This window comes from Sciurus carolinensis, chromosome 4 (assembly GCF_902686445.1).
Source record: "Sciurus carolinensis chromosome 4, mSciCar1.2, whole genome shotgun sequence".
Taxonomy (NCBI): domain Eukaryota; kingdom Metazoa; phylum Chordata; class Mammalia; order Rodentia; family Sciuridae; genus Sciurus; species Sciurus carolinensis.
Window position 1 is genome coordinate 24,983,573 of NC_062216.1, and position 19,775 is coordinate 25,003,347.

Sequence of the window (19,775 nt, forward strand, 5' to 3'; positions counted from 1 at the left end):
AATTGAAGCCCTCCAAAAGGCCCCTGCTGATCCTCAACATGAAATACTGTTTGCTGGCAATTTCACTCAACCTCTGAATGCCTTCACATTTAATAAGCTTAAAAAAATGCAAATAAAGCATAAGGTTAGCTGGAGATGACTCTCAGGTAGCATTTTATTACAAGTAAATGAAACACACAGCACAATACTTCTAAAGGATCATGCTCTTGTTCTTTCTCAAAGCAGCTATTTTGTTAAATATGCCATTAGATGAATCTCTATTAGTGTCCTGGGAGCACTGTTTTGACATTGGATGCGTGTTAAAAACATAATAAAAGCCTTCAGAGAACAAATACTAAAATTTCTTATGAATAACTTGCCATTTTCTTGGGAAGGTAATGAGACAGATAAATGTAAATCCTCAAGTATCCATTAACTGTTGACTATTGAAGATAGTAAGGATACAAACTTACAGATGTATTCAATTCTGGCAAATTAGTTCAATTTATAACAATTGGTTTTATCTCTAGTTTTCATTGTATAAACTGATAAATGTAAGTCTTTCAGCATGTTGAATGGACTTCCCAGAATTGGAAACTGGAGGACAAAAGGCATAGAGTGATTTACAAACTCAAGAAAACTTCTTGCATTTAAGATCTGAAACTTCTTCTAGGACTTACAGAGTTTCAGAACTGACCCTGCTTGCTTTATCAAAGACCTCATCCCATCTTAAATAAGGACAGAACTTAGTGGAGAGGCAAGAGGGTCAACAGGGCAAGGTGCAGAGGATGAGGTCTCAGTATAGGACAATGTTATGGCTTGGATCTGGATTATTCCTCCCAAAGTTTGTATGTTCTACAATGCAGCAATGTCCAGAGGTGAAAGGTATGGATTATCAAGACTCTGACATCATTGGAGAATTAATTCGCTTACTGGATTATTTGAATGGACTATGAGAAAGTGGTTAACTGTAGGCAGGTGGGGTGTGGCTGAAGGAAATAGATCACTGGGGACTTGGCTAATGTGACTACATTTGTCCCTGGAACCCCTATCCCCTGCTGCTTCCCAGCTGCCATAAGCAGAGCTGTTGTCCTTTGCCAGGCTCTTCTGCCATGATGCTTCTGCAATGGAGCTGGCTGGACATGGACTGAGACCTCTGTAACTGTGAACCAAAGTAAATCTTTCCTTCTCTAAGTTGTTTTTGTCAGGCATTCTGGTCACAGCAATGAAAAGCTAACAGAAGGGACTTTACCTCCTTTACTTTTGGGGTAAGAAAAGAGGTTCTCAGACTTTTTTATTCAGTCAAGGTCCTGACAGGAAAGAGCTGGAACACTCAGGGCAACTGAAGAAAGATTAATGACGTGATTAGAAAGTTGTAGACAGAGTTAAAGGAGGACAGCAAGGCATGTTGAAGCATCCAGACTATGACAACAGTGGGAAGTCTTAGTCAGCACTAGCCCAAAGGTTCAAGGAGAGCCAATGGTTAGGAGAACTCAGTGAGAGATGTAACTGGGAAGGAGGCAGCCAGGAAGGACCTGTGGTCTTCTCATAAAAGATATAGTCACCCACAATCCAGCAAACAGAGGCTCAAGGTATTAAATACCATGACGTTTTACTTCAACCTCAAATCTCTTACTCAGCGCCCCTCTTTGGTCTAGTTCTATCAAAACCCAACAGCCAAATAACACAGTTGAAACAGCATATAGAGGTCAGTAGTCGGAGGCCCAGAGCAGAGGGACAAGTTGGAAATGGATCTTGGGTCTGGGCTGTGAATAGATTGCCAATGAGACCATTATAGGGACACTCCAATAGATTTAGTCATGAAGATGGGAGAGATCTAGAAGTTGGAGGAGAGCCTTAAGATCACATTTCCTGGAAGGATTCATACTAACTGCTGTGCTGGTGACCTAGCATCAACCTCTGCTCCCAAATCCTGTGGGTTAAACCCAGGGTAATGCTGGAGAGGGGAGAACATGAGTATTAAGGTGAACATCATGTTGATATAATATCAAAGTGTTCAACTGTATTGAACTGGACTGGAGTTTCCATTAACTAAAAGTGAATGGGAAACTTTAGGACCTATTTAGGATGCCATTAAGGGGGATGGGAAATGGGGATTCAACAGAGCATGGTTGTAGTCAATAGTTATAAAAGAGAAAAATCATTACATGCTTATACTTCACTGAATTAAAACTCTCCAATAAACTAGTTACAAAGGAAAACTTGGGAATAAAAGCACAAGCATACAATTTATGTGACAAGTGACAATTTATGGGCTTCTGTTCTAATTGTGGCAATACTCCAAAGATGTGACCTGCATATTCTTGACTCTCATCTGCTAGATGAATGTCTAGGACCAATGCCTCTTTGCTTAAAGTCCTATCATGAAATTTTTATTCTAAAGTTTGAACACTTCCTCTTTTCTCAAGAATCTATAATCCAAATTGTCCTCAGATACAGAAATTCTTTAAAAAAATTTTTTTTAACTTTAATTATTTGGTTTTTTTTTATTAGAAGTTTTAGTTTTTTGTCTTAAACAAGAACTTTATTTCTATTTTGCCATGAACCTTTTCACTGTACTATCTGTTATTCCTTTTAAGCAATAATAAACTGGTGACCATTCAGTGGAAGAATCAGGAGATTCTCTCTTCCCCTTCAGAAAACCATGGGCACCTGTAAAAGGCCTCTCCCTAATATAAGGTAAATGCTTTGGAGTTGGTTGTGATTATTCACTGAGGTGTTAACCGATAGTTTCCCATGACTCCTCCTTTCAGGCCCTGGGAAGACTAAACTGTCTTTTCTCTGTGGTTGAGTAGGGCCCTGTAAGTAGTTTGGGCTAATAAATTGTGACTAGAAGTGCCATTTGTCATTTTCAGGGCAAATCATCTTCCCTTAAGAGTTTGGAGTTGTTCCTGCTGCATAATTTAGCCTCTTCTGATGAATATAATGGGGAGAAGAAGAGGTACACTTTCTTGCAGTGAATAAACATAGATCTCTGCCTGAGAGATCTGTGTATGTGCTCATCTGATTTGCAGTTATCTGAAGCCACATAATATCTTAAGGTTACCTCAGTCCCTCAGTCTGATTGGGAACTGTTTTCATGAATGGACTTACAATAATACTGTCATTTTCAGATAAAATCAGTCACAGAATTCTCTATTAGTCTACCTGAGTGTCAAACACCCATAACACATATAAAACATCTTCTGGTAAAATAGTGCACTTTTTTTTTAATACAGTGCCCCTCCTCTTAAATAGAAATGAACCAATCAATCCAGGTTCTATATGTTACGATTCTATTTCTTTTATTTTCATGCTCTTCTGGATTCCTTTTCAGTATGAAAGCAAACGTGTAGGTATTATTCACATAATAATCACATTCAGTAATCTGACAATCTGGTGTCAGATTATTCATAGAGGCCTCTTCAGGCATCTGTGCCTCTGCCCCCACTCCCCAAAATTCACAGTGACAACCAAGACAGGATTGAAAACTTGAAAATCCTTAGGGAAAATTTCAGAGATTACTGAAAACATTAGAAATTTCATTAAAAAAAACAACAACAATGAATTCCTTTTCAAAATTGCTAAGAACAAACAGGCTATTCTGTGTCACCATAAACTACTCCAAAACAATCTGGCAACAACATCTTTAACTTGGTCCTTAAGCATTATATTTTAATTTTTATTCTACCAGTTATACACAAAAATATTCTCCTTTAAAAAAATGGGCCAAGATCAAATTAACATTCCTTTTGACCACTACCATTAGTCAGACTTCTCTCTTGGCCATTTTTAGAGACAACACTATCAGGAATCTTGACTATAGAAGCTAAAATTTAACATGGATTTACTTCACATCAACCCTTATGGGGCAATTTTCCTGACATTTAGCATTTCCTGTTCATCTGTCCCTTGGTTCCAATCTCTGAGCCCATTCGTAACTGAGAATCTTGTTTCCTCTATGGAATCTGACCTGTCAGAACTCTTGCCACCTGTTAACATTAATCATCCTCCTTGCTGGGATAATTATCCTTTACACTTCTTGCCACCTGATGAATCCTATCTCCAATCTGACTCAGATAATCCCAGGTTTAGATTATCCTGATTACTAGTTTTAAAGGAGCTCCTTTCAAAACTGCCTTTTGGAAGGGGAAATGGGATATTAGACTCCATCCCTTCCCCAGTTAAAATGCACTGTACCATTGTTATGTGGCAGGTTAGCTAAGAGCAACTAGCCCTTCCTCATACCAGTGGTATCTACAATATGGTAATAGTAGATAGAATCCCCATCCCCAAAAGAGAAATGAATGTATCTTCTCTGAGGCTGTGTCCTTTGCCACATTTCACAATGACAAAACACCAAATTCAAAAATGTGGTGGGACCCAGAAGCAAAGGTAAATGTTCTCATCTTCTAACCTTACTGTCTGGCTTTTGCATCATCTGTCTACGAGAGATGTGGCTTTCAGAAAATGAATTCCACCATATCTGAGATTGCTGCCATCTAATCTCCAAAACTATTGCCTCATCTAGCAGCCAGGGTGAGATGACACTGTGACTTTACTTGAAGACAGAGAGTTCACCTTCAGATACCTGACTCAGAATCAATGGCACATCGTCCCACACTGGGTATGCCTTAAATCTTGAAGCACACTGGCAATCAAGGTTTTAGATATCTGAAGCCAATGCCTTGGGATTTCACATAATGTTACAGAATTTCACATCTATCAAGATTATCTCCAGTCTTTTATTCTAAAATTTCTCTGTAAAAATGCATGAATAAAAAATAAAATATGTTTTCCTTTAGAGGGAGAAAAGGCAAAAAGGTCAATATGATATTTTGAGTAATAGATCTAAAAAATCAGATTTTTTCCCAATTTCTAAATCTTTTCTGGTTGTCAAAAGTTTCATTGTTCCTGAATTTCACCACTTCATTTACCTGGGACTCCATTACAGAAGATCTTACTTGGGAGCCTCTGCCTCAGGCAGGCTTGAGAGGGAAACTTGGGGAGGAAGCCTTCTCATTCAATTCTACTTGCTGCTTCCCGTGTCTTGCATCTTGGCCATCTCTTAGACTTTAGATTTTAGATCCTTACTCTGAATTACAAGTTCTTCTCATTGCTTCCTGGTCTCTGATCACATCATTTTTACTTTTTCTTTACTTGTGTCCCTCTCTTTATCTGTTTCTCAGACTCCGAGTGACCAGACCACGCTTCTTTACCACCACACAAGCAAACAAACTTCAACTCTCCTCTGTCCCATTTATCCTAAGACCTTGACTTCTCTATAACTAACTTCCTCATTTGTTACCATGAAAATCCACCATCTTACTATTCACCACCATGTTAATGATTCTTTTCCTTCTTGGCAGCTTCTAGTTCCTACTTTGTAGCTGATATTGCAGAAGTGCTGGGCCATAAAAATGAAAGACCAGCCTGAGGAAAAGTTCCCTTAGCAATTCATAAACAGTTGAAATATTTTTCTGAAAGAAAGAAAGGAATAAAGAAAGTAAGAAAGAAATGAAGGAAGGAAGGAAGGAGAAAAGAAAGAATCAAAGAAAGGTTCTGAGTCCTTGGATTTTCATCTTTCTAGTGTTTTTTCTCAACTTGTTCCAAGCACTCAGTTTCCAGTACAGAACAAGATTACATCAACATTTCAAGGGGATATTAAAGCATCATGGTATAAAAATCAGATTAGAGGATCTTTCCACGGGGCGATCCAAGATGGCGGACTAGAGGGTGACTGCATCTCCAGTCGCTCCAGAACCCAGGATTCAAGAAGGGGAGGCATTGAGAGACTCAGACTAAAGTAGAGACATGGGTGAGTCTCCCCCACTGGGTAAAGATCGGCCTGGGCGGCAGGCCCAGAAGAGGTGACTTATCAGAGTAGGGCAGGGCAACTAGAGTCTTCCTCAGGCAGGCCTGCGTACTCCAGCGGTGGGCCCCTCCCAAACGGCCAGCTGTGTGGTGAAGGCCCCCAAGTGAGAGCCTTTCCGCAAAGAGACAGCTCCAAGCCCTGGAACCAGTAGCGGACTAGGGGAAACTTTCTTCAGAAGCACTGCATTATCAAGTTCCTCCAAGACTTCAGACTGCTGAAGACTGGGAGGTGATACACTGGAAATCTACAGGGAAACTATGAGCCAATAGAGGAAATCTGAATATCTCAGAGACCCACTGACAACTGACCAATATGAAAAAACAAGGGAAGAAAATGTCCCAAACAAACCTAGATATTATATCAATAAAACCCAATGACAGCACAGCAGAAGAAATGTCAGAAAGGGAGTTCAGAATGTACATAATTAAAACAATCAGAGAAGCAAACGAGGAGATGAAAGAACAAACGCAGGTATTAAATGATCGCACCAATCAACAGTTAAAAGAGCAAATACGGGAAGCAAGAGATCATTTCAATAAAGAGTTAGAGATACTAAAAACAAACAAACAAACAAACAAACAGAAATCCTTGAAATGAAGGAAACAATAAACCAAGTTAAAAACTCCATAGAAAGCATAACCAATAGGATAGAACACCTGGAAGACAGAACCTCAGATATTGAAGACAAAATATTTAATCTTGAAAACAAAGTTGACCAAACAGAGAAGATGGTGAGAAATCATTAACAGAATCTACAAGAATTATGCGATATCATGAAAAGGCCAAATTTAAGAATTATTGGGATTGAGGAAGGCACAGAGAAACAAACCAAAGGAATGAAAAATCTATTCAATGAAATAATATCAGAAAATTTCCCAAATCTGAAGAACGAAATGGAAAACCAAGTACAAGAGGCTTATAGGACTCCAAATATACAAAATTACAACAGACCCACACCAAGGCACATTATAATGAAAATACCTAACATACAAAATAAAGACAGAATTTTAAAGGCCATGAGAGAAAAGAATAAAATTACATTCAGAGGGAAACCAATAAGAATATCAGCAGATTTTTCAATCCAGACCCTAAAAGCTAGAAGGGCCTGGAACAATATTTACCAAGCCCTGAAAGAAAATGGATGCCAACCAAGAATCTTATACCCAGCAAAACTTACTTTCAGATTTGACGACGAAATAAGATCCTTCCATGACAAACAAAAGCCAAAGGAATTTACAAAAAGATAGCCAGCATTAAAGAACATTCTCAGCAAAATATTCCATGAGGAAGAGATGAAAAACAATGATGCAAATCAGCAACAGGAGGAACTAGCCTAAAGGAATAGTCAAATAAAGGAGAAACCAAATCATGTCAAAAAACAAAAATGAGTCAAATGACTGGGAATACAAATCATATCACAATAATAACCCTGAATGTTAATGGCCTGAACTCATTAATCAAAAGACATAGCATGGCAGATTGGATTAAAAAGAAAAATTCAACAGTATGCTGCCTGCAAGAGACTCATCTCATAGAAAGAGATACCCATAGACTAAAGGTGAAAGGATGGGAAAAAACATACCATGCACACGGACACAGCAACAAAACTGGAGTATCCATCTTCATTTCAGATAATGTGGACTTCAAGACAAAACTAGTCAGAAGGGATAAAGAAGGACATTACATACTGCTTAAGGGAAGCATAAATCAGCAAGATATAACATTCATAAATATCTATGCCCTGAACATTGGTTCATCCATGTACATCAAACAAATCCTTCTCAATTCCAGAAATCAAATAGACCACAATACAATGATACTAGGCGATTTTAACACACCTCTCTCACCACTGGATAGATCTTCCAAACAAAAATTGAATAAAGAAACCATAGATCTCAATAACACAATCAACAATTTAGACTTAACTGACATATATAGAATATACCATCCAACAAAGAATGAATACACTTTCTTCTCAGCAGCACATGGATCCTCTAAAATAGACCATATTTTATGCCACAAAGCTACTGTTAGCAAATACAAGAAGATAGAGATACTACCTTGTACTCTATCAGATCATAATGGATTGAAATTGGAAATAAATGACAGAATAAAAAACAAAGTTCTCCAATACCTGGAGATTAAATAATACACTATTATATGATGAATGGATAACAGAAGACATCAGGAGGCAAATAAAAAAAAATTCTTAGAAGTAATCGAGAACAAAGACACATCATATCAAAATCTCTGGGACACAATGAAAGCAGTACTTAGAGGAAGATTTATTTCATGGGGCGCATTCAACAAGAGAAGTAGAAATCAACAAATAAACGACTTAACACTACAGCTCAAAGCCCTAGCAAAAGAAGAGCAGACCAACACCAAAAGTAGTAGAAGACAGGAAATAGTTAAAATCAGAGCCGAAATCAACAAAATTGAAACAAAAGAAACAATCGGAAAAATTAACAAAATAAATAGTTGGTTCTTTGAAAAAATAAACAAAATTGATAAACCCTTAGCTACACTAACAAAGAAAAAGAGGGAGAAAACTGAAATTACTAAAATTCGGAATGAACAAGGAAATATCACAACAGACATGAGTGAAATACAAAACATAATTAGAAGCTATTTTGAAAATCTATACTCCAACAAAACAGAAAACCTCGAAGACATCAACAAGTTTCTAGAGACATGTGAATTACCTAAACTGAACGAGGAGGACATACACAACTTAAATAAATCAATTTCAAGCGATGAAAGAGAAGAGGTCATCAGAAGCCTACCAACAAAGAAAAGTCTGAGACCAGATGGGTTCTCAGTCGAGTTCTACAAAAACTTTAAAGAAGAGCTCATTCCAATACTACTCAAAGTATTCCATGAAATAGAAGAGGAGGGAACCCTCCCAAACTCGTTCTATGAAGCCAATATCACCCTGATACCTAAACCAGACATAGACACATCGAGGAAAGAAAATTTCAGACCAATATCCTGAATGAACATCGACGCAAAAATTCTCAACAAAATTTTAGCAAATCTCATAAAAAAATATATTAAAAAGATAGTGCACCACGATCAAGTGGGTTTTATCCCAGGGATGCAAGGTTGGTTCAACATTCGGAAATCAATAAATGTCATTCACCATATCAACAGACTTAAAGTTAAGAATCACATGATTATTTCAATAGATGCAGAAAAAGCATTCGATAAAATATAGCATCCCTTCATGCTCAAAACACTAGAAAAAATTGGGGTAGTGGGAACATTCCTAAACATTGTAAAGACCCTCTATGCTAAGCCCATGGCCAATATGATTCTAAATGGTGAAAAACTGAAAGTATTCCCCCTAAAACTGGAACAAGGCAGGGATGCCCTCTTTCACCACTTCTATTCAACATCATCCTTGAGACTCTAGCCAGAGCAATTAAACAAACCAAAGAAATTTAAGGGATATGAATTGGAAAAGAAGAACTCAAACTATCCCTGTTCACTGATGACATGATTATATATTTAGAGGAACCCGGAAATTCCACCAGAAAACTTTTAGAACTCATAAGTGAATTCAGTAAAGTAGCAGGTTACAAGATCAATGCTCATAAATCCAATGCATTTTTATACATAAGTGATGCATCCTCAGAAAGAGAAATTAGGAAAACTACCCCATTCACAATAGCATTGAAAAAAATAAAATACTTGGGAATCAATCTCACAAAAGATGTGAAAGACCTCTACCATGAGAACTACAGAACACTAAAGAAAGAAATTAAAGAAAACCTTAGAAGATGGAAAGATCTCCCATGTTCTTGGGTAGGCAGAATTAATATTTTCAAAATGGCCTTACTACCTAAAGTGCTATACAGATTCAATGCAATTCCAATTAAAATCCCAATGATGTACCTTGCAGAAATAGAGCAAGCAATTATGAAATTCATCTGGAAAAATAAAAAACCCAGAATAGCTAAAGCAATCCTCAGTAGAAAGAGCAAAGCAGAGGGTATCACAATACCAGATCTTCAACTCTATTACAAAGCAATAGTAACAAAAACGGCATGGTATTGGTACCAAAATAGACAGGTAGATCAATGGTACAGAATAGAGGACATGGACACAAACCTAAATAAATACAATTTTCTCATACTAGACAAAGGGGCCAAAAATATGCAATGGAGAAAAGACAGCCTCTTCAACAAATGGTGCTGGGAAAACTGGAAATCCATATGCAACAGAATGAAATTAAACCCCTATCTCTCACCCTGCACAAAACTCAACTCAAAATGGATCAAGGACCTTGGAATCAGACCAGAGACCCTGCATCTTATGGGAGAAAATGTAGGTTCAAATCTTCTACTTGTTGGCTTAGGATCAGACTTCCTTAACAGGACTCCCATAGCACAAGAAATAAAATCAAGAATCAATAACTGGGATAGATTTAAACTAAAAAACTTTCTCTCAGCAAAGGAAACTATCAGCAATGTGAAGAGAGAGCCTACAGAGTGGGAGAAAATCTTTGCCACTCATACTTCAGATAGAGTGCTAATTTCCAGAATCTATAAAGAACTCAAAAAACTCTACACCAAGAATACAATAATCCAATCAACAAAAGGGCTAAGGAAACGAACAGACACTTCACAGAAGAAGATCTAAAAGCAATCGACAGATACATGAAAAAATGTTCAACATCTCTAGTAATAAGAGAAATGCAAATCAAAACTACCGTAAGATTCCATCTCACCCCAATTAGAATGGCGATTATCAAGAATACAAGCAACAATAGGTGTTGGCGAGGATGTGGGGAAAAAGATCCACTCATATATTGCTGTTGGGGTTGCAAATTAGTGCAGCCATCTGGAAAGCAGTATGGAGATTCCTCAGAAAGCTTGGAATGGAACCACCATTTGACCCAGCTATCCCACTCCTGGCCTACACCCAAAGGACTTAAAATCAGTATAATACAGAGATACAGCCACATCAATGTTCATTGCTGCTCAATTCACCATAGCCAGATTGTGGAACCAACCTAGATGCCCTTCAGTTGATGAATGGATAAAGAAACTGTGGCATATATATACAATGGAATATTACTCCGCAATGAAGAATGATAAAATTATGGCATTTGCAGGCAAATGGATGAAATTGGAGAATATCATGCTAAGTGAGATAAGCCAATCTCAAAAAAACCAAAGGATGAATGATCTCACTGATAAGCGGATGAGGACATATAATGGGGGGTGGGAGGGGTTAGTGTTAGGGTTAGGGTTAGGTTTAGGGTTAGGGATAAGGAGGGTGGTATTAATGGAGGAAAGAAGGACTGTATAGAGGGAAAAGAGGGGTGGGAGGGGTGGGAGGGAAGGGAAAAAATAATGAATCAAACAACATTACCCTATGTAAATTTATGACTACACAAATGGTATGCCTTGACTCCATGTACAAATTGAGAAACAACATGTATCCCATTTGTTTACAATTAAAAAAAAAAAACTAAAAAAAAAAAAAGATGGAGCAGGGACTGGAGTTGTGGCTCAGTGGTAGAGTGTTCACCCAGCACATGTGAGGAACTGGGTTCATTTCTCAGCACCACATAAAAATGAATAAATAAAATAAAGGTATTGTGTCCATGTACAAAAAAAAAATCAGATTAGTTGTGCTGTGAGGAGATCATGACTATCATTTAAAACTTTGTCCTTTTAATATTGATTTTAAGACATGTTAAAGAGGAATCTCTTTTTAAAAACTGGACTTATAGCAAGCTAGATGTCTCCTGAGGATGGTTGGTTTCACAAAATATTGCAATCTCTTTACATCTCAGATTTGCTTAAAGCCCCAAAAGATGGAGAAGAAATCAATAGGTGATTTCAATATGATGTTCATGTTGAAGAGAAAAAAGTCAACAGTACAATTATAAAGCAATTTAACTGTTTCCTTTTTAGTTTCTTCAAACCACACTATGGGCAACTTTTTTCCTATTCTCTTGAAGAACAGTTAAGGTTATCCACAATGATCAAGCTCATAACCTTGAAGGTTATCTTTCATATGTAATATTTCTCATGCCACCATTTTGGAATTCTCCATAATCTCTTACGGGCAAGTCACTATTAAGATTCCCTTCAAAGTTCTCTTACTTGCTTATTTTTCCCTGGTGTCTCTTTGCCCACAGGAAGCTCATGCATTTTTGATATGCTAAGGGGAAATGCAAGTGCACTCACATTTGACTTTTCCCTTTACATCACCATTGTGTCATCCTGTTCTGATATGAAGAAACTTCTGTCTTGGTCATTCCCTTAAATCTAGGCAACATGCAATAAACTTTGTGATTGTTCTCCCTGAGGCCTTGCTCATGGGCAAATCTAATCTTTATTTTCATGATTCTGAGTACTTTAGGAAGAGTACATTTTCCAGACCTGATTGCAATTAGATTGAAACTATGTCCTAACATTGTAATGTTTGTTGAAGTCATCTGGTATACCTCCGATCTGATTCTGGTAAAAGCTCCTGTTATCTTACTATCTCTTTTCCCTCATGGTGGAGAACTCAAAGCTTCAGGTTAAGATGATGATTTCCCAAAATGGAAGAAAACTGGATTCCTAAAATGTTTGGATGGAAGAGGACCACCCAAATATGCCTTTTTATTTTGTATTGTTTTAAGTCATTACAATTTTAGGTTTGTCTCTTGTGGCATCAATGCTAATATAATGAACCACTTTACCTTCAATTTTATTTTGTCCTTTTGAGGTTGATATTGGATTAAAGGTTGCAAAATTGTTTTTGATCACCTTCTCATAAAATACTTCATTCCATCTGGGTCTCCCTCTGAAATGTAAAAATAGGTACCTCAAATTGCTGTGTTCTGTCTGTTGTGATCTTATCCCCTTACATTTTCACGTATAAGAAGATAATATTTAATAGATTTGTAAAGTTTTTTTAAAAAAATATAAAATCTTCCCATTCTCTGTTTTCTTCCTCCAACATGTCTTTCCTTCCTTCCCTTTCTCTCTCCTTTCCTGCCTTCCCTTTCTCTCTCCTTTCTTCCTTTCCTTTCTTATATTTTTATATGTTCTTATTATTTATACATAATAGTAGAATGTATTTTGACATATTATACATATATGGAGTATAGCTTCTTGGTCTTCTAGTTGTACATGATATAGAATTACATTGGTTGTGTAATCATATATGCACATTGGATAATACTGTATGATTCTTTCTATTACCTTTCCAATTCTCACTCCCACTCCCTTCCCTTCATTCTCTTTTGTTTAACCCAAAGTACTTCTATTCTTCCCTACACCCTGACCTTTACTGTGAGTTAACATCTGCATATTAGGGAAAACATTCAGCCTTTGACTTTTGGGGATTGATTTATTTCACTTAGCATGATAACCAGAAATCCATATGTAGCAGCAAAAGGAAATTAAACCTCTATCTGCACAAAACTAAACTCAGAGTGTATCATGGATCTCAGCATTAGATCAGAGACTTTTTGCCCCTAATAGAAGAAAAAGTAGGCCCAAATTTCATCACATTGGCTTACAAACTGACTTCCTTAAAAAGACTTCTAAAGAGTAAGATGTAAGATCAAGAAACAACAAGTGGGATGGAATCAAACTAAAAAGCTTCTTCACAGCAAAGGAAACAATCAAGTATGTGAAGAGAAAGCCCAGAGAATGGGAGAAAATCTTTGCCACCTGCTCCTTAGAAAAAACATTAATCTTTGGGATATACAAAGAACTCAAAAAACTTAACACCAAAAACCCAAACAACCCAATTAACAAAGGACTGAACAAACACTTCACAGAAGAAGAAATACAATTGTTCAACCAATATATGAAAAAATGTTCAACATCTCTAGCAGTTAGAGAAATTCAAATTAAAACTATACTGAGATTTCATCTCACCCCAGTCAGAATAGCAATTATTAAGAACACAAGTAATCATAAATGCTAGCAAGGATGTGGGGAAAAAGGTTCATTCATACATTACTGGTAGGACCGGAGATTTGTGTAACCACTATAGAAAGCAGAATGGAGATGACACAGCGCACCTAGTGTTTATTCAGTTTCCCAAAAGGGGCAGTGAGAGGATTGGAAATAAGACAAATAAACACAAAATGTAAAGAAAACAGGACTCAGTGTATTGACCAAACTCTTGATAAGATAGAGACTGGCCAATGGGCAGGTCCCATACATTTATTATGTAGGTTTCAATATCAAAGGGATTCATTGTAAGAAATATACATTAAAACAGAATTGAGCTCTAAAGTTTGAACAGCCCAATTACAGTCATCAGCTTGGGCCCACAATTCACCACCACCAGGTGGCTGACATTTGAACCTTAGGTCATGAACTGATAAACTCGATGGTGACCACAGAATCCCCCTTTGAACAGAGTGTTGCCCCATACAACTTGATAGTTTTCTTGGCAACTTTGCACCACGAAATTCCCAAGAGAGGTGTTACCTCTATCTCTAGGCAATTCATAGACAATAATTCATTCATGCTCTCGACATCTCCCCCCATTTTCATTTTTTAAACACGAGTGATGAGTGATGGGTTATTATTTGAAGTTCTCAGATTTCTTTCCAGAAGAAACGGCATCCTGTTGTTATAACACAAAAGAGAATTGGTAGCGAACATGTATTTCTAAAAATGTACCATATTGAATATTCCACAGATTAAAGTCATTTGAATCATTAAATATTTGTTCAGAAGTCATGCAGGATCCACATAGTGGTTGGGGACTTAGGGTCTCCCTGCTGTTTGACTATTTGTTCAGTCTTATGTGTCATGTTCTTCAGTTTTTCCCATGTTGGCAGGTTTGCATTCTGGGTCTATACAGTCATCTTCATCTTCTTCTTCCTTCTAAGCTTCTTGTTCCGGGTGGGTGTTGGGATCAATACCTCTGGTTCTAGATTCAGTCTTTTGACTTGCAGTTCCAAATCCTCTGTGATAATCATGGATGGGCACTTCAGGTACCTGGATGGGATGAGTTGCACCTTCTGGAAAGATATATGCATGGCCTCTACCCCACATTATCACTGGAGCTGATCCATTCCATTGTATGTCTATTCACATGACTCTACCAGACTAAGCCTTATGGACCTATTGTATTAGGAGTAATGTGTTACTTAGCAATAAGTGCAACCTTCAATATCACAAGTTAAAAAATTTAAGACAAAAATTGCATGATTCAAACATTTTTATGATTCAAAAAGTGGTTTATATCTCCCCTTTTTGTTTTTTATATTGGAACTTAAGGGCCAAGTGAGCCCACTTTACAATAACCTGGCCCTGGGGATTATAAAATTTGCAAGGAAAATACAAAATGAAATTAATAAGAGTAAAAACATGTTTAGTTTTAAAAATAGCTATGAACCAAGGAACATAATATTTATAATCTCAAATTTTTCTTAGCTACATATTATATTTTTGTTTATTTTAAGATCACAGAAATTTTTATAACAAATATTTGAACTTAATTTTAAATAAACTTGAATGGTTATCTTAACATGGAATGAGATGAGAGGCAGAATCTTAGGTGAGGTGGCCTCTTGACATATCTTAGGTAAGGTGTTTTATATTTGAAATTGATTTTAGTCTAATTTAAAAAATATTATTTTATAAAGTTTTTATACATATATTACTTTTTGAGTCTCTATGAATCAGTTCACACAATTTAGCACCACATCTCAAACATGAATCAAACAAATTAAGAGCATTTAGCCTCCTTTTGAGGGAAAGTGGCAAAATGTCATTGCACCCCATACTGTCAATCTCTAAATAAAGCAGACTCTTATTAACTTTTTAAAAATGCATTTAAATTCCCATCCCAGTGTAAAGAGTAACACAAAATTTTATAACTTATAACAGATTATTATTTTCTTATTATAAAATCTTGATGACATAAATAAATTTTTAACTAGATTTGTTATTTTTATATAAGTGAACTTTAGTTTGGAGGACACCAGTTTGGTAGAATGTTCTTTTAAATCTTACTCTTTAAAGACTTGTATACTTGAGAGATAAGAATACAATTAGTACAGGAAGAAGCTAGCAATGGCATCACAATTTCCCTGATGTTTTTATATTGCCTAAGTTTAGTTTTTAAAGAAAAATTTTGAATCTGGAGTGTAATGTAATACTTTAAAATAACAATTGTTTTTAACCAGACTTGTACAAACCTTAATTTCTTTAAGAGTGGTTTTTCTAAATAATAAAACTTAACAGACACAAGAAATTGTTTTGTTGGAATGAAAGTGATTAATGTTTTAAGAAATCCTTATTGCTTTAACATAAGAGGGTTAAACTGGTTTATATCAGTATGTTAATGTTTGACCTTAGGGAAAAAAACCTTGAATACTTTTAACTGACTATGCTAATTATATATACAACCAACATAATTATATACTCTTTGAAATTTCCCCTTCACAAGCCCTTTGCAACTTATTACACTTTAATAAGATGAAATACTTTTATGTTATTTACAATACTCTAATTGAAACATAGATGAAGTTTTTGGACCCTTTGCATTTAGTATTATACCTGTTAGAACTTTAACTCTTAGTAACCTTGTTGTCAATGAAGACACAGAAAAGCAATCTTAAAACTTTTTCTTTAATCAATTTATGAAAACACATTCAATGTTTACATATATTTCCTTACGAACTTTAAGAGATTAAGATTATTTGATTTTATATTTAGCAATTGATGTTTTAGCACTTTAACTTTATAAATTAATAAGATGTATCCTTTAACAAACAAATTTATGAAGATTAATTCCATTTATGTTAAATCTAATTTACTTCTTTTTAGCTGTAAAACCAAGATATCAAACAAATGCAGTTAACAGTATTAATCATCTTTTTCCTGTTGAATAAAATTGTTTAGAAGCAATGAATATTACACTTTAGATATTTCGTAGAAACTAACACTTTACTGTCAGACCACCTAGAAAACTTGTGAGTTAGTAATGTTAAAGATATCTTTACTTTTATCTATTTACTCAATTGAAGCTGAATTTGGTTTTAAGTCATGTAAATTAAAAAAAGAACGGATCCATTTCTTATATTAATTTTAATTTATGAGCACTCATTTATCTATATTCCAATTTTAATACCATGCTCAACACATGCAGACACAATAGTACCAAATAGAAGTGTCCACGCATACACAAAACAGACCAAAGATCTTATAACTTTTTGCAAGAGGAATGCCACAGGTAGGAGGAAATTTAACAGATGTTTATTAAAGCCTCTGTTAGATTTAACCTGTTAGAAATTAACATAGAGCCAATCATGACTTAAATTTAGAGCAGGCCTATGCAAATGGAAATGTCAGGTACAAGATTCAACAACCATGAGGACACTGAAATAAAAGAGTTTAGATTGCCGGCTCTTTTCCTGATGATTATCAGGCCTACCCCCAACACCACCATCCCTAGAACAATTGGCCTTGGAACAATGACAGAGTGTAAAAGCCTTCATAGTTAGATAAAACAAATTTAATTAGAAAAATACATTAATTTAGGTATGCAAGGTCAAATGTAAATTTACTATGAAATTATGAGCTCAAAAACATAGAATCTTAAACAGGAGTTCTCGAAAGAAGGAAAAAAAAAAAAAGATTACATGGCCACAATTTCTAAAGGAGAAAGCAGAACATTGTTACTGAACCAGACTGCACTCTTGGCTTAGATTAGAGTCAGTTCAGGTATTTAAATAATGTGGGAGCCTGTAAAATACTCAGAAAAGGTTTTTAAGAAAAGGAAAACTTTAGCATTCAGCATCTTTCCATTTTTTTTCTCCTGATGTTGTAGTATTAGGGGGCAGGTTATTAATAACCAGTTAAGCTAGAGCAAAAACTCAGATTTAAATAAATACAGCAGCTGTTTTTTTTCTTTCTTAGCCAGTCAAGTCAGCAACAGCTTGAATTTAAATGGACATGTTTTTCCTGTGGTCTTAAATCTTTTAGAATCTTTCAAAAGCATGGTGCTGTCATTTATACTTTGTCCAGAGAGACTGCAAAACTTCTCTTAAGACTGTGACCAGAATTGTATTAACTTTTTTTTCCCCCCTCACCCCTGCTCCCCCGGCTGCTCTCCGAAGATAAAGATTGCAGCTTTGGAGGGTGGCAGAAGACTGCAGGCCACAGACTCCAATAGCATCTTCAATGTCAGAAATACGGCCACAAGTCAAATATTCCATGCTTCTATAAGATGGATCAAGACAATTTCATATTAAGGGTCACAAAGTAAAAGGTTTCATGGAAACTGCATATCCAACATGCAGCTCTTTACCAAATCTCTCCCCAGTTTTTAAATCCACAGTTCCCTCCTCCAGAAACCAAGGATAAGTTTCAATAACAAGTTCTAAAAGCTACACCAGCAGTGCTTATTTTTATGGGACTGCCCTGGGATTTAAGCATAATCTTAAGCACTAACATAGAGCTCTCTTTTCTTTAGTTTCAGAATGACCCATGTTTACACTGGGCTACATATGAACTCACTCCTCCCCTTCCTTTTATTGACGTGCATCTCTTTTTGAGGAGTGTGCTACTCATCTTAATAAAATGCGAGTTCCCATGAGTATTTGGGTCCTTGTTCCAGGCGTCAACTGCCAAGTCCTGTGTGGCATTTATTCAGTTTCCTGAATGGGGCAGTGAGAGGATTGGAAGTATGAGAAACAAATACAAAATATAGAGAAAGCAGGACTTGATGGACCAACCAAACTCCTAAAGAGAGAGACACTGGACATGAGCAGGTTCTATGTTTATTATATAGGTTTAACATCAAAGGGATTCGTTGTAAGAAAGTAACTTTAAAACAGAACAAAGGTCAAAAGTTTGAACAGCCCAATTACAGTCATCAGCTTGTGCCTTCAATTCTCCACCCCCACGTGACTGGCATTTGAACCTTACGTCATGAACTGATAAACTCCATGGTAACCACAAAATTCCTCTTTTAACAGGGTGTCACCATACAACTGGCTGGTTTTCTTGGCACCTTTGCACTGAGAAATTCCCAAGAGAAGTGTCATCTGTGTCTCTGGGCAGTTCACAGATCATAATTCATTCACAACTTTGGACATGAAGATTCCTCAGAAAACTTGGAATGGAACCACCATTTGACCCAGCTATCCCACTCCTCAGTTTATACCCAAAGGACTTAAAATCAGCACACTACAGTGATGCAGTCACATCAATGTTTATAGCAGTGCAATTCACAAGTTTAGCTAAACTATGGCACCAACTTAGGTGCCCTTGAATATATGAATGGATAAACAAAATGTGGTATATATATATACACAACAGAATGTTACTCATGCATTAAGAATGAAATTATGGCATTTGCTGGTAAATTGATGGAACTGGAGAATATCCTTTCCTCCTTTCTTTCATTTCTTCCTGACTCTCTTCCTTCCATTCTCTGGGTTTTTTTTATTTTTTTATTTTGACCTTTGTTTTTGTACATGTTGTGCCTTGTTTTTGGAATTTTATTTTCCTCTTTTTCTTCCTTTCACCTGGAAAATCCTGACTCCATCTTCAGGAATCAGGTTAGACTTTAAGTTTTCATGCACAGCCTCCTCTGTCCTGCTAGGAACACTTACATACATGTTATTGTGAGCAGGCCCCTCTGTGCACATATCCTTTCTGGAGCAATATCTGTTTTAATCATCTCTCTTCTGCTATAATGCCATTCCTTTGAGGAAAGCAAACCTGCCTTCACCATTGCATTATTAGTGTCTAGTGTTGTGACCGGGGCAAAGGAGATATCAAAAGTATGTTTAGAATGAAACATGGTATCAAGAAAACCACCTCATTATTAAAACTATTTATGGGTATATTTGAGGAATGGACTTTTATATTTGTGTTCATTTACCCAATTAAGAATTTCAGAAAGTTTTGTATGCTCTTATACATTGTAGAGGTGG

At 36.3% G+C, this 19,775-nt stretch overlaps 1 pseudogene; it reads right to left on the reverse strand.

The window, feature by feature from the left end:
* The window catches only part of LOC124982665 (histone deacetylase 3-like), a 137,753-nt pseudogene extending 118,872 nt beyond the window's left edge, over positions 1 to 18,881 (reverse strand).
* Between the last annotated feature and the right edge of the window lie 894 nt (positions 18,882 to 19,775).